Source organism: Saccopteryx bilineata, chromosome 5 (assembly GCF_036850765.1).
Source record: "Saccopteryx bilineata isolate mSacBil1 chromosome 5, mSacBil1_pri_phased_curated, whole genome shotgun sequence".
Lineage (NCBI taxonomy): Eukaryota > Metazoa > Chordata > Mammalia > Chiroptera > Emballonuridae > Saccopteryx > Saccopteryx bilineata.
Genome location: NC_089494.1, coordinates 22,127,065 through 22,145,060, shown reverse-complemented (window position 1 = coordinate 22,145,060; position 17,996 = coordinate 22,127,065).

Here is a 17,996-nt window from a genome sequence, read left to right as displayed (position 1 = left end):
AATTATTTTTCTTTCTGTACATGTTTATGAAGGAAGTTAGAGAAAAACATCTATCTCTCTATTGTTTGATAAAGTACATTAGATCAATATTTATTGAGCAAACTACTCTCTAACTAAATTGGCTCAAAACACTGTGTTGGTTACCAACAAATATGTGACATAGTTTCTGCATTCAAGAGGTTACTGTCTTTTAAGAGAAATAAGATTCAGGTACTTAGAAATTAGGAGAAAAACACCAAAAATGATACAAAATACCTAATTTTTTTAGCACTTCAAAATGGACTAGTTTCATAGTCATTATTATATTTAATTCTCATAGTAAATTTTAAAAATGATATTAATGTAATTTTTAGATGGGCAGAAATGGTACTTACTAGAATTTTTAGGAAGGCTTTATACAGAAACAAAAATACTTGAATAGAGTTATAGGGAGTGGATGGAAGATGGAAAAAGGGAGAAAGCCATTATGGTGAGAAATAATGGAGAAATTATCATATCATCCCAAGAAGAAAGAATGAATGTGACTAAAACTAAATGAGTACCATTTGTATTTATTCTAAAAGTAAACAATGAAAAATAAATAAATAAATAAATAAAAGTAAGCAATGGAGAAATTGTGGCTTAAGAATAGAGTCAAGAGAGAATATTCTTCATTGTGTATTTATGTGCCATTACATATACTGTTTGTTTCTAGATTTCTGTGCTGATACATGCCATGCATAGAATAACAACATGAAACAGTCTTTTCTATTGTATTCAGCAGTAATATTTTTTAAAAACACAGTAAGAGAGTGCTATTTGCAAATGTTACTAATGGCTTTCAGTAAAATTTGCGATTCAACAAATTAACTACTCTGATTGCCTTAGTGCCAAAAATTTGGTGTACTTTTATTAAAATAATAAAACAAATTCCTAAAAATTGCATTTAATAACATTGGTTTTTTTAATTTATAGAAAAGAGTGCTATTATAAATGTATTCATTGAACATTTGTCTTTTCAATATTTCTTCTGACAACAATTTGGAAATTTTAAAAACTCCACTGTAAATTTGAATTTCAAGAGTGGACATTTATATTTTCAAGGTATCCATGTAATATATAGACAGTAAAATATATATGTTTCTATTTAAACAAGAAAATCCTAAGTAAGCAAACATGTCATTATAAAAGGAACTGCCTAATATTGCCTTCCTAAAGAGAAATGACATTTTAAAACATTTTATTAAAAAATACTATAGCATTAGTAACAATTTCATAGAAAAGAAAATAAATCATGCAGTCTAATTCCACCACATAAATATGGTAATTTACTTCTGTTTTAAGTATTTCCATCTGATATTTAAAACTGTGTCAGTTTTTGTATGGTTATACTGGCTAAAATTAGTGAACATAGAATGGTGTGATTTTGCACTAATGTATGCGTGGCTTTTACATTACTATTTAATTACTTGAATGTTTACATTTTCTTCATTGTGTAGTTTCATTTATTCCAGTGAATTTAGTATACATTTGGGTTTGCAAAACTCAATGCACTCTATGTCAAACTACAAATTGTAATGCATAAGTATTACATTACATGCCTGCTATTACTCTGATCTATTTTTTGAGAGGAAGTGGAAAAATATGTCACGTAGCTATCAGAGGAAATTTTTCTCGGGTACTTCAAAAGTTTTCCATTCAGGAGAAAGTAAATGCAACAAAGAGAGTCTGTGAGAAGAATCTACCTCAGACACTTAAGCTGAAAACAGAAGTCCAAATACTGGCCCCTGAATCATGAGGGGACCTTTTATCTACTATTTACTTTAAAATTAACATTTAGTAAAGAGACTTATCCTGATACATTTGTTTAAGGGATAATGTCATTTCCTGATTGACATCCTCTGATAAATTAGTGCCAGAGATAGAATTTAGGAAACAGAAAATGTCTTTTGATTTCAGGGACACAACTATCAATATGTTTAGTCTCATAGCTTTCTCCTCATGCTGGACTTGAAATTTCTTTAATAAAATGAGAACTCTGTCATATTTATTTTAGTGTCCCTCAGAGCACTGGGTACAATATCATGCATTCAAAAATTTATTGAATTGAATTGTGTTCCAATGGAGTCTACATACCTGTATAAATATTCAATTGGCCAATTAAACTTCAAATAACAGTTATTGAACATTGGCTGCATCTTAACAACTGCTCTGTTAACCATTTGCACAGTCTTTGTTCAAGTATTTTACCGTCCATAGCTTCCTTTTCAACTGTAATTCAAACATATTTAAAGAGTAAAAAATAAAATCCTTCATGGCTATTTTTAACTTTAGTAAGAACTGAGATACTAAACTGTTGGTTGATGAAATGGGGGAACTGTGTTGGGATATGCGTTATCTTTCTGGATGCCAATCTGAAGATTCTGTCACTCTCTGCTTACAACATATTACACTTATGGAGCCAAACTCCTCAACACAACACACGTAAGCCTTTGTGATATGGCACCTGACCACATGCCCTATCTTTATCTCCAGTCAACCTACCTCTTTTGACAATATTACCTGTCTGTCTCATCCTAGAATATCTCAGCTCCGTGACATCTTAGAACTTTTCATTTGCTTTCCTATCTGCCTAGAATGCTTATCCTTTGATGAGTCCTGTGATTGATTCCATAGTCCTACAGTTCCTAGATTAAATATCTCCATCTTAATCTAAAGTAGCTCCTCACCAGAATTGTTTGCTGTCAGATCACCACTTTATTCTTTTATAGGACTTATAACAATGAAAATCATATTCATTGGCTATCTTCTCCAACAAAGTGTAAATCTCATGGGCACAGAAACCTTTCTCTACCATTTTCTGTGATATAGTAATGCCTCATAGACAGTAAAAACCCGAATGCATAAACAAGTAAAATGCAAAAATGGAATATTTAATATCTTACTATAAGTAAATTAATTTGAAGAGGAGATATAATTCTGAGGCTCTTTTACATCTTTGTTTGTCTAAAAGCAATGACTAGATTATCCTCCATGTTGTGAGCCAGCCAAACCGTATTATTATCAGCACAAGTGAGCCTCTGATTTGCGTGAAGTTAGGAGATTTTCCAAAGTTAGTAATATGGATAAAAAAATAAGTATTCTTTGCACTTTGTTTTTATTAATAGAAAAAAATAAGTCTGTTTTTAAATTTTTTGAATGTAGATAGGTACCTTATGATAGCAAGTATTGTAACTTTCATATTTATATCAAATTTGACAATTAGCTTGAGCAGAAGTTCATACATTTGGAAGGTTCTTGGGAAGTTGTTACTTCTAAGAGCTAAAAGAAGACAATAACTTCAAACAATATATCAAAATCTTATTAAAATAAATCCTCGAAGACAAAAAAAACTGAACAGGATTTAATTTTCATTGACTTTAACAAGAATAAAGGTTGAACTTTGAAGTGTTTTTACTATATGCATAATTCTAATAGTATCTACCTCACTTCAAAGGAAATCAGTGAAAATCATTTCAGATAAAATAAGGGAATGTATGATCTTAATACATGGCACTATAATGGTGATTATGTCATAGACATGCTGACTATCTTATTTTTCTTTGAAAATTTTATATCATACTGTACCATTGTTGTCTGTGTAAGTTTTAAAATCACAATTAATATTTACCAATTTACTTTTTAAAATATGGTACAGGATAAGCAATAGTGTTAGCCTCTTTTTGCTTAACACAAACTTAGAATCCAAATTTTAGAGCTGAAACGGATCACAGAATCCTGTAATCTATTCCCTTGTTATATGAAAGCCACATTGGAGGCCAATTTAAATGACATTTTAAGATCGGAAGAATAATTAGTGGCAGAGCTAAAACCAAAATTCAAGTCTCATAATATCCACTCCAAAACTCTTTGTGAAACACTATGCAGGCTACTTCTGCTTGATATATTATGTATGGTAGCATCATGGGTTCTCTGAATAGGTTGAACAAGACTTTACTGTGGACTGACAGATTAGCTGAGAGAAGACAAAAAGGATCACAGCAGGTTCAGATGAAACATTGATAGGAGCCACCATCTAAATCCAATATGGTCTCAGTATGAGAATGCAGAGCTGACAGCAACCAAAACTCTAAAATATTTGTGTATGAGGGATAAAGATACAGCTTAGCAGAGCATTAAAGTATAAAGGGGAATTATTAAGTATTGTTAATAATTCCAGTGTGTACTAGTCTTCTGTCAGTAAATTGATTTTACTCTGGACTGGATAATTTGTTCGTCTTGCCTGCATCGAATCTTTTGTTGAATGATTATCATAATTATATGTGTGAAGCAATTTTCTTGAAAGTATAAAGACTTTGGTTACTTCTTATGAATTTATGGTCTAATAATAATAGCAACAACAACAAAAATAGCAAACACTTATAGGGTGCTATCAGTACTGTATAAAACCTACATGCTTTTACTTCTTTAAATGCTTTAGATATTTCTCATACATTACATATTTGAACTCCTTTAATTGCCACAAAAACTTATAAGTTTGGTGCTCTTATTATCTCCATTTTACAGATGAGAAAACCAAAGAAGATATACTAAGTTGCAGAGCAGGATAAATCCTGGAGATAACATTCTCAACCATTTTTTAAATGTGTAAAATTAGCCTTTTATAAAGAGGATTGACACGTTAGCGAGAATTGAGAGAAAAGGTTGCATTCCAAACTGATGCTTTCTGCTGATGTTGGGAGGATTTTTTCGTGGTGTAATAGTTTCCACTTAATGAACAAATTGTTTTAAGTAAACATATACCACTATGGTACTAAAGATAAAAATATTTAGCCTATTTCTTTCCCATCTGTGATTCCAATGTTGCTATTTGTATAATAGTATTCTGAATTTAACCTGAAAAAAATATAACATTTAAAAAATTAACATTATACACTTTAAAATTTTTCTAATGCATAAAGAGGAGCAATAAAATCAGTCATTTACTAAATAAAGCATAATGGAAGCATTCATTATAATGTTGTTATAAGAATAATGAATAATCAAATTTATTCCATTGAGTTGAGAGCTCATCAGTAAGAAGACTTTCATTAAGGAGACTACCACATTTAGCAATAGATACCGTGCCTATGCACATACATATATGCATGCGTGCATACAAATATGTATATAAGGATTTAAATGATTTGTCCACAGCCTCATATAGCACTCCCCTCTTTTCAGGGGGTTATACCTGGTAGTGAATGTTCTCTAAAACAATCTGCTCCCTAGAAGAAAAGCACAAAAAAGATCCCCTTCTAAGATATTAAAAAGCCTCATTATTGTATGTCATATCGCATATTCTTCTCCCCTGTGTCTTGATAGATTTTATCAACTCTCCAAAAGCCAGTTTAATTTTATAATTTCTAAAGTTTTCCTTTAGTTTGATTTCTTTCTTCTTCAATTTTTCCAAGAACTGAAATCTCTGCAGCACATCTAGCACACAGATATGTGGTATTTGTGCTGTTAATTATTGATCCCTGCTACTAGAGCATGTGTATTAAAGAATACACACTTTGCAGGTGGTGTCTCTGTCTTAACTCCACAGTACTTAGTACAGAAACATAAGTGGGAGACTTTCAGGAGCACTCTGGTCCCTTTGACCAATCAAAAGTAGTGCGCACTGAGTTCCAGTCCACAGTAGCAACATAGGAGGCTCTGGTACTCACTCACACCACTCGCACAGCAAATCTACAGCTACACACAGATTTCTCCGTGAAAGAAATTCACAAACTAGCTGAGCTTCTCCTTTACCTGAGGCGAATGAGAAAATACAGCCAAACAGGTAGAAAAAGCTGAAATGTCTCTTCATCAACCTCATCTTCAGGACAGCAACATACATTGAGTTGGGAACTCACAACTTCCAGCTTATTCCTAAGAAGCAGAAGGTTTGAACCTAAAATTTAGCACCTCAACTTTTAAAACTTCCATCTGAGGGAAGGGCACCATTTCCGCTGAAAGCCTACAGGGCTTGCATCCTTGCAACCCACAAGACTGCAGCATCTGACACACAAGGACTTTCCACAGCATAGCACAGATGGAGAGGGCAAAAGTGCCCATCCTCCAGTCTTTCTCTGCAACAGGTCAACTGGCATATTTTAAAAGCTGCTGCCTGAGAATGCCTTCTCCCCTCCCCTCCCCTCCCCTCCCCTCCCCTCCTCCTCCCCTCTCTCTTCTCTCTTCTCTTTTTTCTCCAGTCTCATGCCAGATAACCAGTGTCTCCCTGAAAGGCACTTGTAAACATGTCTAACTAGACATACCAAGGGAAGGATATTTAAATAAACAAAACTAGCAATAAAAGATGAGACATAGCCCTGGCTAGTGGCGCAGTGGATAGAGAGTTGGCTCAGTGTGCAGAAGCCCTGGGTTTGAACCCTGGTGAGGGCACACATGAGAAGCAACCATCTCATTCTCTCCTCCTTCCTCTCCCCCTTCTTTTTCTCTTCCCCTTCCACAGCCAGTGGCTCAATTGGTTTGAGCATCGACCCTAAATAAGAGTTTCCAGGTGAATCCCGGTAGGGGTGCATGCAGGAGTCTGCCTCTCTATCTCCCCTACTCTCACTTAAAAAAAAGATGAGACATCACAACTTACACTATACAAATTTTTAAAAAATCATAAGAGACTATTATGAAAAATTATATCTCAATAAATTAGACAACCTAGAAGAAATGAATAAATTCCTGGAAACATTAAGTTACCAAAGCTGAATCATGAAGAAATAGAAAATCTAAACATGATAAAGGTCAGATATGACAAGCCCATAACTAACATTATACTTAACAGTAGAAAGTTGATCGGTTTAGGGAGAAATGACATCTTAACAATATTGATCTTCTCACCCATGGACACATTGTACCACTCCCTTTGTATAAATCATCTTTAATTTCTCCCTATAATATTTTGTAATTTCAATATAAGGTCCTGTGCATCTTTTCTTAGATTTTTCCAAAATTATTTTATGTTTTTGATGCTGTTTTAAATGTATCAGTTTTGAATCTCAAGATCTGATTGATTGGTGCTAACATATAAAAATACAACTGGTATTTTAATATAACAATTTTATATTCCATGACCTTGCTAAACTCACTTGATAGTTCTAGTAGCTGTTTTATACATTCCATCAGATTTTCTACATAGATGATCATGTCATCTGCAAAAAAAGCTTTACTTCCTTTATTTCAAAAAAAAAAACAAATAAAAATCTGAAATCTTTTCCTTTAAGATGTGGAGCAAGACAAGCAAGGATGCCTACTCTCATCACTTTATTCAACACAATACAGGTGGTAACAGTCAGAGCAATTAGGCAAGTTAAAGTAATAAAGGCATCCAAACTGAAAAGGAAGGAGTAAAAATAGCTCTACTTGCAGATAGCACAAGATGACATGTAGCAAACCCTAACATCGTCACCAAAAGCACTGTTTGAAGTAATAAACAAATTCATAAATTGGCAAAATACAAACGCAATATAAAAAATGAGTTGCATTTTATGATGACAACAAACTATTAGAAAGGGAAATTAAGAAAGTAATCCTATTTATAATTGCATCAAAAAGAACTGAATGCCTAGAATACTTTTAACCAAGTCGGTAAAAGGTCTATACTCTGAAAAATATAAGACATGGCTGAAAGAAATTGAAGAAGACACTGGTAAATGAAAAGATATTTCATGCTTATGGATTGGAAGAATTAATATTTTAAAAATATCCATACTACTCAAAGCAATCTACAGATTTAATGCAATCCCTATCAAGATTGTAAGGCATTTTTACAGAAATAGAGAAAACAATACAAAAACTTGTACAGAACCACAGAAAATCTGAATAGTCAAAACAATTTAAAAAAAAAAAACAAAGCTGACAGCAGTGTTCTTTGTGATTCCACACTGTATTACAAAGCTATAGTAATAAAAACAGTATGGCATTGGCATAAAATACACATACAGATCAATGGAACAGAATAGAGAGCCCAGAAGAAGCCCAGAAATAATCTCACACGTATACATCAATTTATTTATTGCAAAGGAACCAAGAATATACAATGAGGAAAGTACAGTCTTTTCAATAAATATAGTGCTGCAAAAACCAAAAAGCCACATGCAAAAGAATGAAACTAGAGCCCTATCTTACACCTCACACAAAAATCAATTCAAAATAGATTAAGAGTTAAACATAAGGCCTAAACCATAAAACTTAGAAGATAGGAAGTAAGTTCATTAACATTGGCCTTAGTGAATATTTCAGACCAAAAGCTAAGGCAACAAAAGTAAAAATAAACAAGTAAAATATCAAACTAAAAGCTACTTAATGGCAAAGGAAATTATCAATAAAATGAAGAGACAACCTACAGAAAGGAAGAAAATATTTGCAAATTATATAAGTGATATATCCAAAATATATAAGCTACTCATACAACTCAATAGCAAAAACAAACAACCCAGTTTAAAAATAGGCAGAAAAACTGAATCAGCATTTTTCCAAAAAAGACATACAAATGGCGAAAAGGCACATGAAATGGTGCTTAGCTTCACTAATCTTTAGGGAAATGCAAATCAAAGCCATAATATGGTTTCACCTTATACCTGTTAGAATAGCACACTCATCAAAAGGACAAAAGATACTGTTGGTGAGAATGTGGAGGAAAAGGAACCCCTGTGCACTGTTAGTGGAAATGTAAATTGGTGCAACTATTATAGAAAACATTATGGACTGTTCTCAGAAATTAAAAACAGAACCATTATAAGATGGAACAATTCACTTCTGGGTATAAATCCAAAGGAAATAAATACAGTATCTTTAAGCGATACCGGTACTCCCATGCTCATTGCAGCATTATTCATAATAGCCAAGGTATGGAAACAATCTAAGTGTTTATCAGTAGATTAATGAAAAACAAATATGAATATGAATAGATATAGATATATAGCTATATATACATACAATGATGGCATACTCAATAATGAGAAAGAATATTTTGCCATTTGCAACAACATGGATGGCCCTTGATGACATTATGCTAAGTGAAATGAGCTAGAGTAAATCAAATACTGCATGGTATCATTAATATATGGAATCTAAAGAAAAAAAATGTCAAACTCATAGAAACAGAATAGAAGAGTGGTTGCCTGGGCCAGAAATGGAGACAAAAAGAGAGAGGTTGCTAAGAAAGTTGAACTTTTGGACTATAAGATGAATTAAATCTGAGGGTCTAATGTAAAACTGGTAACTATAGTTGATAACGTTGTATTATGTAAGGGAAATTTGCTTTGAGAGTAATACTTACATATTCTTACTCAAAAAAAAAAAAAAGAAAACTAGCAAAAAGGATAAAGATGTGAGGTGATGTACGTGCTAAGTAACTACGATATTTCCTCATGTATAAGACACCCCCATGTATAAGACACACCTTAATTTTGGGCCCGAATTTTGAAAAAAAAAAGTATTACATAACATATTGAACTCAAGTTTTATTCATCATAAAATTCATACAGCTCCTCATCACTGTCAAAACTCCCATCCATTAGCTTGTCCTCATCTGTGTCTGATAACGAATCACTTTTTTAAACAATGAACACAAAAACAAGTGCAAAAAAGTGGGAAATGCAAGTAAGAAAATCTACAACACTGTATAAGACACACCCAGTTTTTAGACTCCAAATTTTTCAAAAAAGGTGCATCTTATACATGGGAAAATACATATGGGAGAAATCCCTTCACAGTGTATACATATCAAATCACCTAATGTACACTTTAAATATCTTACAGTTTTGTCATTTATGCCTTAATAAAGTTGAATTCTTAAAGTGCATATATATTTGGATGTGGGATGGTAGTAATTCATGTAAGAAAGTGGCAACTAAAGAGTTTTCCTCTTTGAAAGGATTTGTTTATTTCTCTATTGAGATCTGTAGAAGGAGATAGTTAAAAACCCAGTCAAACATTCATTAGGTTAAATGTAACTGGTGCCTTCATTTGATAAGAAAGTCTTATCTAATAGCATTCCATGCCTACTTCAAAAAGCAAGGAAGATCTCAAATTAACAATATAACCCTACACCTAAAATAAATAGAAAAAGAACAACAAACAAAACCCAGAGGAAGTAGAAAGAAGGAAATAATAAAAATAAGAGTGGAGGCCTGATCTGTGATGGCACAATGGATAAAGTGTCAACCTGGAATGCTGAGGTTGTCAGTTAGAAACCCTGGGCTTGCCTGGTCAAGGCACATATAGGAAGCAACTACAGAATGTTAATGCTTCCCATCCCCCTCCTTTTTCTTTCTCTCTCTCTCTAAAAAAAAACAAACAAATAAGAACAAGAATAAGAGTGGAAATAAATGTCAAAGAGACTAAAAACATCAATAGAGAAGATCAATGAAACCAAGAATTGATCTTTGAAAAGATAAACAAGATTGGCAAACCTTTAACTAGATTTGTTAAGAAAAAGAAACAAAAAGAAAAGACCAACATAAATAAAATCAGAAATGAAAGTAGAGAAGTAACAACTAACACCAAAGAAATACAAAGGATTGTAAAAGAATACTATGAAAAACTATATGCCAACAAACTGTACAACCTGGGTGGAATGTATAAATTCCTAGAAACATACACTCTTCCAAAACTAAATCATGAAGAATAAGAAAACCTGAATAAACCAATGAAAACTAGTGAAATTGAAGCAATAAACAAACAAACAAAAAAAAAAAACCTTCCAGCATATACAACTCCTGGACTGGAGGGCTTCACAGGTTAATTTTATCAAACATTTAAAGAACTAGTACCTATTATTCTCAAACTATTTTGAAAAGAAATTCAAGAGGAGGGAGACTCCCAAACTTTTTACAAAAACAGCATGATTCTAATCCCAAAACCAGACAAAGATACTACAAAGGAAGAAAATAGGCCAGTATCCTTTATGAATATAGACATAAAAATCCTCAACAAAACACTAGCAAACTGCATTCAACAATACATTAAAAAGATTATACACCATGATCAAGTGAGATTTTTCTGGGGATGCAAGGTTGGTACAATATTTTCAAGTCACATAAAAGTGAAAGGTAAAAATCACATGATCATATTAATAGATGCAGAAAAAACATTTTATGAAATTCAGCACCTATTTATGATAAAAAAAACTCTCGCAAAATGGGAAGAAATGGATCATTCTTCAATATAGTAAAGGTCATATATATCAAACCCATAGACAACATCATACTCAGTGGGCAAAAACTACAAGTGTTTCCACTAAGATCAAGAACAAGACAGGAATGTCCACTTCTACAGTTCTTATTTGACATAGTACTAGAAGTTCTAGCAATTAGACAAGATAAAAAAAATAAAAAGCATCCAAATAGAAAAGGAAGGATCAAAACTCATTATTCACAGATGACATGATATTGTACATAGAAAACCCTAAAGACTCCATCAAAAACTACTAGACTTAATAAATGAATTCATCAAAGTAGCAGGATATAAAATTTACGTTAAGAAATTGGTGGCATTTTTATACACCAAAAATGAACTATAGAAAGAGAAATTAAGAAAACAATCCCATTGACTATTGCAACAACAATAAATAAGATACCTATGAATAAACATAACCAAGAAGGTAAAAGACCTGTACTTGAAAAATTATAGGATAGTGAAGAAAGAAATTAAGGAAGATACAAATAAGTGGAAGCATATACCATGTTCATGGATTAAAAGAATTAACATCATTAAAATGTTTATGTTAGCCAAAGCAATCTACAAATTGAATGCAATGCCTATTAAAATACCAATGACAAAAAAATAATAAAATAAAAAACAAAATACCAATGACATATTTCACAGATAGAGAACAAATATTTCAAAAATTTATATGAAACCAAAAAGGACCCCATATAGCTGCAGCAACCTTGAGAAAAAAGGAAGTTAGAAGCATCACAGTACCTGACATCAAACTATGTTACAAGGCCATTGTAATCAAAACAGCTTGGTATTGGCATAGAAACAGGCATATAGATCAATGGAACAGACCACAGAGCCCAGAAATAAACTCATGCCTTATGGTCAGTTAATATTTGACAAAGGAGACAAGAGCATACAAATGGAGTAAAGACAGTCTCTTCAATAAATGGATGTGAGGAAAATTGGACAAGTACACACAGAAAAATGAAACTACACCACCAACTTACACCATACACAAGAATACATTTAAAATAGATAAAAAACTTAAATGTAAGTCATGAAACCATAAAAATCCTAGAGGAAAATATAGGCAGTGAAATCTGACATCTCTTGCAGCAATATTTTTGCTGATATTTTTCCTTGGGCAAGTGAAACAAAAGAAAAAAAAATGGGACTACATCAAACTAAAAAGCTTTTGCAGAGCAAAAGAAACCAACAACAAAATGAAGAAGAAATACACTGAATGGTAGAGCATGTTTGCCAGTGGTTTATCTGATAAGGGATAGTTTTCAAAATTTATAACTAACTTATAAAACTCAACACCAGTAAGACAAATAACCCAATTAAAAAATAGGCAAAGGACCTGAATAGACACTTCTCTAGAGAGGTCTATACAAACAGCCAATAGACATATGAAAAAATGCTCAAGGTAACTAATCATCAGAGAGATGCTAATTAAAACCACAAGATATCACTTCACACCTGCTAGAATGGCTAACATCAATAAATCAAGAAACAACCAATATTGTCAAGGATGAAGAGAAATGAGAACCCTCATGTATTGCTAGTGGGAATGAAGACTCATGCAGCCATTGTGGAAAACAGTATGGAGTTACCTTAAAAATAAATGGAACTACATTTACACCCAGCAAACCCACTTTTGGGGATATATCCTAAGAATCTTGAAACACTAATTCAAAATAATATATGCAATCTTATGTTCATTACAGTGTTATTTACAATAGTCACAATCTGGAAACATCTCAAACATCTATCAGTAAATGAGTGGATAAATAACTGCAGTACATTTACATAAAGGAATATTAACATGGCCATAAAAAAAGAAGGAAATCTTACCTTCTGCAACGGCATAGATAAATCTGGATATTAGTATGCTAAGTGAAATAAGCCAGTCAGAGAAAAACAAGTACCATATGATTTTACTTATACGTGGAACCTAACAAACAAATTAAACTGATGACCAAAATGGGAACAGAGATGACTTTACGAGAGGATGGGGGTTGGGGAGCTGGAAGACAGAGGTAAAGGGACTAAGCAATATATATATATATATATATATATATATATATATATATATATATATATTGAATGAATATATATATATATGTAAAACACATAGACACAGACAGCAGTGTGGTATTAGCCATAGAGAAAGAGGGGTGAAAGGTAGGTGAAGGTGGGCAAAGAACGAGAAAATAGGGAGGATTAAATAGTATTTTTTTAAAATGATGATACTTGTTCTAATGTTCCTTGACATACTTTAGAATTATTAAAATGATTAATATATTCATGAAATTATTAACGCTCCCCATAATAAGGTAATGGTGGACTACCTGGAATCCCATCTTTCTTGTTTCCTAAATTATATTATAACTTCTTTGAATGATTCATTTCTAATTATTTTAGAATTGCTGAATTACCTAGTAATAAAGGCTAGAAGGAAAAACTTAGTGATTGATAAATAAAGTACTTTTGAAAGGATGTTTTAAGTCACATATTCATTTTTGTGTAGGATTTCCTAAATTGCATGATTGTACCAACAAAAATCCAAATCTTAGTTGTCTTACATTTCTTTTCTCCTTACAAATTTAGCAATACCAGCACCTTGCATGGTTTGCTGTTACCTTCTAATCCTCTTTCTATTGATTCATGAAAATGTTGACTGTGAATTCTCCTGAACTCTATCCATATACACACTTAGCGCATCTGAAACTAAAAATTACTCTTCACATTGTTTCTTTTATCTTTTTGCTGTTATAAGACTTATCTGTGACTTCTTTCTCTATCCCATTATAGGAATGGCATCATGAAATAAAATATATGCTGACAGTTTTCAGATTTATTATAGTATATAATACTTTCACATTTTAAAGAGTGATGTTCCACAGTTAAATTAATCCAGAGATTAAATCTCCTTGAAAGGAATTAATCCTCCCAGAGTGTTTTTTTTTTTCCAGCACAACTTGATGAAACTATAATTGGGTATGTACTTTTGGAAACTGCAATACTTTTCATCTGTTCATCTACTTTAGGTAGAATTTTTTGTCTTAATATCTTAAAATATTGTTTTCTTGTCTAATCATTACAATCGAATGTATTGATATTAGTGCATTTCAATGAAAGTGTCAACACCAATAGAAAATTACATTCAGGAAGTAGATTTGATTCAGGTACTTAAAAAATCAGTGTGTATGAAAATTAGAAAGTCAAATTTTTGTGAATATTACCTTAAAGTATTTCAATTGACATGCCAACTAAAGTTCTGGGAAAACCTAGCTCTAGTTCTACCAGTGAGCACCTGTTCATTTGAGTTCATCGTTTGTCATCTATCAACCTTGACTATAGGTGATTGTCAGCCTGTAACAACAGCAAATCATGGACTTAGTAACTGAGACTCCATTGAAGACCTGATGTTTGACTGTATATATTACATCCTTATCTGGCTATAAACAGCCTACTTTATACCTCTATATGTATCTCCCTTCCCCAAAGAAAGAGAATTTATTAAAGAAGATAAAATAATCCTGATGTCTGATCTTACAGCCTTTCCCAAGGTGCTTGCCTGAAGCCAAACTACAAATCTAACTAGATTGGACTCCTGAATATGTAATCAACATTAACAACTGTTTTAACACACACTGAATTCTATTCCCTCACAGAACAAAATATGCTTGGTTTATTTCAGAGTAATGCTTGTGCCCATATTCTTGTGTGGGCAGTAGATATAGTCATGGTCACAGTATATCAGCACAGGGTTTGGTGAAATCAGGCCCATCAGCTATGGTGAGGTTGAGGGTAGAAGAGTTGGCATGTAGACCAGTATTAAGAGTTAGATCAAGTGCATAGACAATGCTCAAGGTCACCCCTTCACTCCGTTTTTGAGATCAGAACTCTGCTTTAGTCATTGCTTTCTGACAAGCCCTGCAGTTGACACTCAGGGAAAAAAGTGGAAAAGGCGTCTTATGGTTGATGAATCTGGGTGATAACTATTTGATCAATGCATGCTTTACTATACAACAAATTTTCTGTTCATACTCATGCAATGAGGAATATATAAGGTCTACCAGAAAGTTCTGTTCGTTTCTATCACAAGTTTCAACACATAAGCACATGTTTATTTGGCACATGTGTGCCTCTCTATTTTTATCACTTAATGTATACATACTGACGTAGCAAATTAACTAAAACAAAGTTGATTCACGTTAGTCTTATGTGTGAAGCGATAGTGTACCCATGGCTACTGATAAAGTTCATTTCATTTACACCACTGTAATTTTTACGAATTTCAACAAGGAAAAAATGCTACAGAAGCATGTCTGTAGCATCCACCATATTCCCCGGACTTAGCACCCTCTGACTATCACTTGTTTTTGTCCTTACAAAATTTTTTGAAGGGTGAAAAATTCAAAAATGAAGAAGATATCAAACAAGCACTGGTTCAATTTTTCGCATCAAAAGATAAAATATTTTTCAAAAATGGGATATACAAATTGCCCTCACGCTGGCAAGAAATCATTAATAATAATGGCAATTACGGCCCTGGCCGGTTGGCTCAGCGGTAGAGCGTCGGCCTGGCGTGCAGCGGACCCGGGTTCGATTCCTGGCCAGGGCACAAAGGAGAAGCGCCCGTTTGCTTCTCCACGCCCCCCTTCCTCTCTGTCTCTCTCTCTTCCCCTTCCGCAGCGAGGCTCCATTGGAGCAAAGATGGCCCGGGCGCTGGGGATGGCTCCTTGGCCTCTGCCCCAGGCGCTAGAGTGGCTCTGGTTGTGGCAGAGCGACGCCCGGAGGGGCAGAGCATTGCCCCCTGGTAGGCAGAGCTTCGCCCCTGGTGGGCGTGCCAGGTGGATCCCAGTTGGGCGCATGTGGAAGTCTGTCTGTCTGACTGTCTCTCCCCGTTTCCAGCTTCAGAAAAATACAAAAAAAAAATAATAATGGCAATTATATTATTTAATAAAGTTTATTGACGGTAAGAAAAATTTGTATTTTGTTTTATTCCAAAAACGGACAGAACTTTCCAGTAGACCTTATATAATATTTTAATTCTAAGTTCATTCCATACTGTAATAAAACATTTATTTTCCAACTAGCATTTCTTAAGAATATATATTTTTTGCATCTTGCCCATAGTAAACAATCTTTAGGGAATTCTGAATACCCTCCCTTCCCAATCTTGCCTTAATTAGAAAAATAAGGTATGTGAAATCATACCAGAGTAACCAATCTATTACACATTCTCAAACCATTTTCTTGATCATGTTCAGTTAATTTATCTTTTTAAAGTTTCCCTTTAACTAGGTAACTTTAAATGTGATATTGTCTAAAAAATATAATATATACTTACACTTTTGTGGTCAAAATGCAGAACTAAGCTTCTCAGTCTACATAGTATTCTTTTTTTATTATTCATTTTAGAGAGAGGAGAGAGAAAGAGAGTGAGAAAGGAAGGGGCAGGAAGCATCTTATATTTTCCTTGACCAGGCAAGCCAGGGTTTCGAACTGGCAACCTCAGTGTTCCAGGTCGACGCTTTATCCACTGCGCCACCACAGGTCAGGCCATGGTATTCTTAAAAACAGTGTGAAATCTACCCTCATACTTCCCACACTATTTTTTTAATTAGAAAGAATAAAAAAGAAATTGCTAGTACAGGGAAAAGATTAATACAGTGTACATTTAAAAATAAAGAATTGTAAAATGTCAAAGATAAAAGTATTTCCATAGTAAGTTGAATTATTCAAAGGAAAAAATACAGTATTTGGTATGGGTTTTAGTGTGTGAATCATTTACTTTGTGATGAAAATGATCATGTTTAATGATGTGAATTGTATTTTTTTAACAGTTATGATAAATCTTTTAAACCTAAACTGAAAATTATGTGTCAGAGGCTCTCAAATTAAAAACAAAAGAAATACCCTTCCAGAGTGAGTTAGTAATTTTTAGAAATTATTATCTTTCAGTTTATGCACTTGAATACCACTTGGTAAATTCACCTGCTACAATAATGTATACCTTGGTTTCATGCAAGGTAAAGATATCTCGTTATATTCTTTTAATAATTTGAATCCAAATCGCTATGGAAAGACTGCTTTTTATCCTGGATAAATTTGGCTATATCTTCAGGGTGTCTCTGTGTCTGACTTTTAACCCTTTGCATAGGAATATTCGTATCATGTTTGTTTAGTTTAAGTTAGGACCGTCTAGGTCAGGTTAATTCTTCTATGAGTGCTCGCAGATGGAAAACTATATATACTGGCCTCTTTCCATTTGTTCTAGCCTGCTGTGCTTCACTGATCTCTAGAAATTTGACCATCCACACCCGTGATGCTTTATTACTTTATTTATATGGAACTAAAGGCATTGGACTATTATTTTACTTGAATAGCAATCTGTCCTTAGACTATAAGTGATTTAGGTTTATTTTTAAGAAGTATCATTCAGTTATTCTAACCAAAAGATACAATACAGTGGAATATAATTAGTACCTTATTTCTGTATGGACTTTCAATTTCTTACTTTCTTGAGGCAGATTACCTAAGTTTATTTCTGTTGTAACAGATCTTGTTGACAGAGCATTCAGGCCAGGGTTACCGCTGTCAAATAAAAATGAAAACTACCTGTACATATCTCTCTAGATCATTTAAAGTAAGCAAATTTTAGTTAAAATTGTTTCAAGTAAACAAAATATATATTTTTAAAAACCAGGTAAGTCAAACCAAACATTTACTTTAATGAACTTTGATTTATGATCTGTCTACTCAAAGTGCCATTTTTGAGAAATTTAAAATCACCACTA